This window comes from Heterodontus francisci, chromosome 4 (assembly GCF_036365525.1).
Source record: "Heterodontus francisci isolate sHetFra1 chromosome 4, sHetFra1.hap1, whole genome shotgun sequence".
Taxonomy (NCBI): Eukaryota; Metazoa; Chordata; class Chondrichthyes; order Heterodontiformes; family Heterodontidae; genus Heterodontus; species Heterodontus francisci.
In genome coordinates this window covers 6,506,368-6,513,263 of record NC_090374.1, presented here as the reverse complement: position 1 = coordinate 6,513,263, position 6,896 = coordinate 6,506,368, and the positions used below count along the sequence as shown (strand labels likewise).

Below are 6,896 nucleotides of genomic sequence, written 5' to 3'. Positions count from 1 at the left end.
CTTCTCCATTACTAATTTAAACCTTATGATATGATAACTATTGGGATTGAAGGCAGACAAGTCCCCAGGGCCTGATGGCCTACATCCTAGGGTCTTACAGGAAGTGGCAGAGGTGATAGTGGATCCATTGGTTATAATATTCTAAAATTCCCTGGATGCGGGAAAGGTTCCAGTGGTTTGGAAAAATGCTAATATAATGCACTTATTCAAAAAGGGAGGGAGGCAGAAAGTAGGAAACTATAGTTTGACATCTGTCGTTGGGAAATTGTTAGAATCCTGAACTGATGATCTTGTTTCAATTCCGGAAATGAAAAGTTTGCTGCCTTTCCTGTTGTGGTTGTAAATGTCATTCTGCAGATGAAAGGAAGGAGAGGCAGCAGCAACAGAAAGGAATGGTCTCTTTTACTTCAGCATTTACAGTCAACAGTCTCTTTTCTTTATTCTTTCATGGGATCTTGGTGTCGCTGTCAAGGTCAGCATTTTTTGCCCATCCCTAATTGCCCTTTACAACTGAGTGATTTTCTAGGCCATTTCAGAAGGCAGTTAGGAGTCAACCACATTGCTGAGTGGCGCAGTGGTTAGCACCACAGCCTCACAGCTCCAGCAACCCGGGTTCGGTTCTGGGTACTGCCTGTGTGGAGTTTGCAAGTTCTCCCTATGACTGTGTGGGCTTCTGCCACATGCTCTGATTTCCTCCCACAGTCAAAGACTTGCAGATTGATAGGTAAATTGGCCATTGTAAATTGCCCCTAGTGTAGGTAGGTGGTAGGAGAATTGTGGGGATGTGGTATGGGATTAATGTAGGATTAGTATAAATGGGTGGTTGATGGTCAGCACAGGCTTGGTGGCCTGAAGGGCCTATTTCAGTACTGTATCTCTCTATGACTCTAAGGAAGTAATAACAGGACATTTAGAAAGTCAAAATACAATCCATCAGAACCAGCATGATTTTATGAAGGGTAAATTGTGTTTGACTAATTTGCTAGAGTTCTTTGAAGATGTAACAAGCAAAGTGGATAATGGGGATCCTGTAGATGTAGTATATATCTGGCCTTCCAGAAAGCCTTTGATAAGGTGCCGCACAAAAGGTTAATACACAAAGTAAGATCACATGGGGTTAGGGGCAATTTATTAGCTTGGATAGAGGATTGGCTAACCAACAGAAAACAGAGATTCAGGATAAATGGGTCTTTTTCTGGTTGGTAAGATGTAACCAGTGGGGTGCCACAGGGTTCAGTCCTCGGGCCCCAACTATTTACAATCTATATAAATGACTTGGATACAGGTGCAGAAGGTACTATAGCCAAATTTGCAAATGACACTAAAATAGGTGAGATAGTAAGTTGCAATAAAGAAATAAGAAATTTACATATGGATAGGTTAGGTGAATGGGGTTTAATGTGGATAAGTGTGAGGTTATCCATTTTAGTCGGAAGAATAGAAAGATAAATTATTATCTAAATGGAGAGAAACTTCAGAATGCTTCGGTGCAGAAGGATCTGGGTGTCCTCGTGTATGAATCGCAGAAAACTAGTTTGCAGGTACAGCAGGTAATAAGGAAGGCAAATGGAATTTTGGCATTTATTGCTAAAGGAATAGAGTATAAAAGTAGGGAAGTGTTGCTGTAACTGTACAAGGCATTAGTGAGACCGCACCTGGAGTATTGCGTACAGTTTTGGTCCCCTTACTTGAGGAGGGATGTAGTTACATTGGAGGCAGTTCAGAGGAGGTTCACTAGATTGATTCCAGAGATGAGGGGTTCGTCTAATGAAGAGAGATTGAGCAGTTTAGGCCTTTACTCTCTGGAGTTTAGAAGAATAAGAGGAGATCTAAGTGAAGTATATAATATGATTAGGGGATTGACAAAGTAGACGTAGAGAGAATGTTTCCTCTGGTGGGGCAATCTAGAACGAGAGGTCATAGTTTTAGGATAAGGGGTAGCAGATTTAAAACAGAGATGAGGAGAAATTACTTCTCTCAAAGGGTCATGAATCTGTGGAATTCACTATCCCAGAGTGTGGTGGATGCTGGGACATTGAGTAAATTCAAGGAGGATATAGGCAGATTTTTAATTCGTAATGGGTTGAAGGGTTATGGAGAACGGGCAGGAAAGTGGAGTTGCGGCCGAGATTAGATCAGCCATGATTGTATTGAATGGCGGAACAGGCTCGAGGGGCTGAATTGCCTACTCCTGCTCCTAGTTCTTATGTTCTTATAAGTATTCTGACCCAAGTGCTCCCCCACAGAGACTTGGTCTATTTGGCCCCCTCATTTCCCAGCACCAGATCCAGTAATGCCTCCTTCCTATTGAACTGAGAACATACTGGTCAAGGAAGTTCTCTTGAATACATTTCAGAAATTCCTCCCCCTCCCATACTCTTTACTTCAACATTATCCCAATCGATTTTTGAGTAATTAAAATCCTCAGTATCACACTCTATAGTTCTTGCACATCTCTGATTTCCCTGCAGATTTGCTCCTCTTCTCTCACTATTTAGAGGCCTATAGAATACCCCTAGACGGGTGATCATACTCTTTTTGCTTCTCAAGTCTAACCAAATGAATTCTGTCCTTGCCTCCTCAAGGACATCCTCTCTTTCCAACACTACAATGTCTTCCCGAATCAATACTGTCACCATGCCTCCCTTTTGTCCTTCCTTTTGTTTTCTGAACACTTTGTATCCCTGAACATTAAGTGCCCAGTCCTCACCTTTTATAAGCCTTGCTTCAGTTATTCTCATTACATCATATTCCCACATGGCTATTTGTGCTTGTAGCTCACCAATCTTATTCACGACACTTTTCACATTTACATAAGTGCATTCTAAACCTGTCCTAGTACTCCTTGTAGTCCTTCTTAGTCCTCTCCGATCTAATATGGCACTACTTCCTTCTCTAGTACTATCCAACACTTTCACTCTTTTATGCGCCTTATCCTCTTTTCTACTTCTATATACTGGCGTCCATCCCCCTGCCAATTTAGTTGAAACCCTTCCCAACCACATAAGTGAACCTCCCTGTGAGGACACTGGAATGGATTTGTTCCTGTTCAATTGAGATTCTTACTAATCTGATTGTTCTGGCATATGAATGAAGCTTTACTGTGTGTTTCTTCTCTTCATTAAGCAATTGGGTTAAAGTTTGGAATTTTCAAGTTGGTGGGCAGATCAGTGTCAACTGTGGCTCAGTGGTAGCACTCTGATTTCTGAGTTAGAAGATTGTGAGTTGATCGACCCATTCCAGAAACAGGACTACAAAATCCAGGCTGACACTCCGAGTGTAGTACTGAGGGAGTGCTGCACTGGCAGAAGTACCATCTTTCCGATGAGATGTTAAACCCTGTCTGCCCTCTCAAGTAGGCCTAAAATATCTCAAGACACTATTTGAAGAAAAGCAGGGTATTTATTCCAGTGTCCTTGCTGGCATTTATCTCTCCTCCAACATAAAAGAACATATTATTTGGTCATTATTATAGTGCTGTTTTGTGAAGTTGCTGTAGGTAAGTTGGCTGCTGTGTTTCCTACATGACAACAACCACTAAACTTTAAAAGTACTTTATTGGCTGTAAAGTACTTTGAGAAGTCACAGTGACACAGTGGTTAGCACCGCAGCCTCACAGCTCCAGGGACCCGGGTTTGATTCTGGGTACTGCCTGTGCGGAGTTTGCAAGTTCTCCCTGTGTCTGCGTGGGTTTTCGCCGGGTGCTCCGGTTTCCTCCCACATCCAAAAGACTTGCAGGTGATAGGTAAATTGGCCATTGTAAATTGCCCCTAGTATAGATAGGTGATAGGGAATATGGGATTACTGTAGGGTTAGTATTAATGGGTGGTTGTTGGTCGGCACAGACTCGGTGGGCCGAAGGGCCTGTTTCAGTGCTGTATCTCTAAATAAAATCGAAATAAAAAAGTCCTAAGGGCATGATATAAATGCCCTTTATTGATCAAGTTAAAATAAACTTTTTTCAAGACTTGCTATTACAAAGTATAAACAGTCGGGGGTAGGTGGGAATGTGGAGTTGAAGTTACAATCTGATCAACCATGATCTTATTGAATGGTGGAGCAGGCTCGAGCGGCCAAGTGGCCTACTTTGCTCCTAATTCACGTGTTTGTATGTTTGTATGTTGACAAGACGATCTCACAATATCATCTTTTGATTCCATGCTTATTCCCCATTTGCTTGAAATGCTTGTTGTTGGTTTGAATATTCTCAATTTTCTTTTCCTCTTATTAGCTTTCCTGTGATGAATCGAAATGCCCCCCTCCTCCAATATGTGATAAACTTGGTGAAGCTCCCATTTCCTTAGTGAATGTCAGTGATTCCTGTTGCACTATTACAGCTTGTAGTAAGTATTAAATTCATCTTTCATATCATTGAATGGTGTTGTTGATCAAAGAATTAACTTAATGAATGAACCCTGCATTGGCACTGAGACAGGAAAGTGGTCCTTCTCGTGTTCCTCTTGTATGAACCATTGCTCAATGGTGGCCCAGTGGATTAAAAAATGGGTGGGCTCCTACATTCTCTAATTGGGGATGATAAATAATTATGCTTAATTCTCAATCGCTGGCATATGAGGAGTGTAGACTCCATATTTCCCCTGGACGAGAGAAGATGAGAGAGCTGATGATGTCTTCGTTATACTGACACGGCTAGGTGTGCCATCTGCCTGGGTCTGTAACAAGTGCTGATGAGGAAGATGACTCACTGTTTACCGCTCATGGAAAGGGTGGTGCCCTGTGTGGATCATCAAATATGGCTGGCGATCAAACTAGCGCATACAGGCCCTCATTTATGTCTTGTATACTCTGGATGCCACCTCAAATAGGATTGATGAAAAGGTAGCCTTGGTTGTTCAGCAACCCATTGAATTGCAACAAAATGCTCTCCAGCTCATTGCTAGCAAGTTAATCTGCGTGGGTCATAAGAGGGGAGATAGTGAAAAGGGACATGGAAGTGGAAACTCTACTCAAAGCTCTTCCACATCTCACCTGTTACCCACCGCACACACCCCCCCAGGTTCCCAATCAGTACCCACAGACTGCCTTGCATCCCGATGGCCAAGTCTCCCCTGCACAGGTGCAGGTGGAGCAGTTTAGCAGGGCCCTCATGGACTCCAAAATCCTGAAAATGTTAGCCAAGAGCATCCCAGCTGTCAGAGTAGGGATCTGAGCAGCCTGTGTCTACCTCTGCTGAAATGACAGGGGTTGCATCATGTAGAAGTACTAGAAGAATGAAGGTAACGATTTGAACAAAGATATGCACATGGGTGTGTGAGACAATGTTAGATTGTTATGATTCTATGTAATTTTTGAGTCACATAAGTATTATTTGTTTGCACCATTTTCTCATTTTGTTCACTTTTGCCAGCTGCCTGGCAAGTGGCCATCTCTCTTGTGAGGAATGGTAAGAAAGATTTAAAGCCAAGCAGTGGATGGCTGTGAAAGATATGCTTGGTTGATTGCAGACTGCTTTGCATTGGGGTAAGGTGGGGGCACAAGTGGGTTTAGCATGTGGCTGTCAGATGGGGGCACTGGTGCAACCTATCTGAACCTCATCATTATGAGCACATTTCGTGCAGCAAAATGCACCCCTGCTAGTGCACTGGTTTTCCTCCTCCTTTTCCTCCTCCGAAGAGGCTCTGCGCTTGGCGCCTTGCTCCTCCTTAAGGTTCAATCCTTGCTGTTGTTCAACACTGTGCAGAGTGAAGACACCAGAAGAGCCAGCCAGCATTTATTGCCCATCCCTAATTGCCCTTGAAAAGGTGGTGGTGAGCCACCTTCTTCAACCACTGCAGTCCATCTGGTGCTGGTGAAACCACGGTGTTGTGAGGGAGGGAGTTCCAGGATTTTGTGAAAGGTTGGCCCACTCAAGGACAGAGAAGGGAATCTATGTGTGGAGCCAGAGGAAATGGGCGAGGTACTAAATGAGTACTTTGCATCAGTATTCACCAAGGAGAAGGACTTGGTGGATGATGAGCCTAGGGAAGGGAGTGTAGATAGTCTCAGTCATCTCATTATCAAAAAGGAGGAGGTGTTGGGTGTCTTGCAAAGCATTAAGGTTAAGTTCCCAGGGCCTGATGGGATCTACCCCAGAATACTGAGGGAGGCAAGGGAAGAAATTGCTGGGGCCTCGACAGAAATCTTTGCATCCTCATTGGCTACAGGTGAGGTCCCAGAGGACTGGAGAATAGCCAATGTTGTTCCTTTGTTTAAGAAGGGTGGCAAGGATAATCCAGGAAATTATAGACCTGTGAGCCTTACGTCAGTGGTAGGGAAATTATTAGAGAGGATTCTTCGGGACAGGATTTACTCCCATTTGGAAACAAACAAACTTATTAGCGAGAGGCAGCATGGTTTTGTGAAGGGGAGGTTGTGTCTCACTAATTTGATTGAGTTTTTTGAGGAAGTGACGAAGATGATTGATGAAGGAAGGGCAGTGGATGTTATCTATATGGACTTCAGTAAAGCCTTTGACAAGGTCCCTCATGGCAGACTGATGCAAACGTTGAAGTCACATGGGATCAGAGGGGAGCTGGCAAGATGGATACAGATGGGGCGGCACAGTGGTGCAGTGGTTAGCACCGCAGCCTCACAGCTCCAGGGACCTGGGTTCGATTCCGGGTACTGCCTGTGTGGAGTTTGCAAGTTCTCCCTGTGTCTGCGTGGGTTTTCTCCGGGTGCTCCGGTTTCCTCCCACAAGCCAAAAGACTTGCAGGTTGGTAGGTAAATTGGCCATTATAAATTGTCACTAGTGTAGGTAGGTGGTAGGGAAATATAGGGACAGATGGGGATGTTTGGTAGGAATATGGGATGAGTGTAGGATTAGTATAAATGGGTGGTTGCTGGTCGGCACAGACTCGGTGGGCCGAAGGGCCTGTTTCCGTGCTGTATCTCTA

General features: G+C 43.9%; 1 protein-coding gene across 1 annotated transcript in view; it reads left to right on the top strand.

Annotated features, from left to right (window-relative positions):
- The first annotated feature begins 369 nt into the window (after positions 1–369).
- The window catches only part of LOC137368615 (mucin-5B-like), a 116,154-nt gene continuing 109,627 nt past the window's right edge, over positions 370–6,896 (top strand). The window contains exons 1-2 of the mRNA XM_068028758.1: positions 370–472; positions 4,232–4,343. The gene's annotated coding sequence lies outside the window, so the exon portion shown is untranslated. The remainder of the gene's footprint in view (positions 473–4,231; positions 4,344–6,896) is intronic.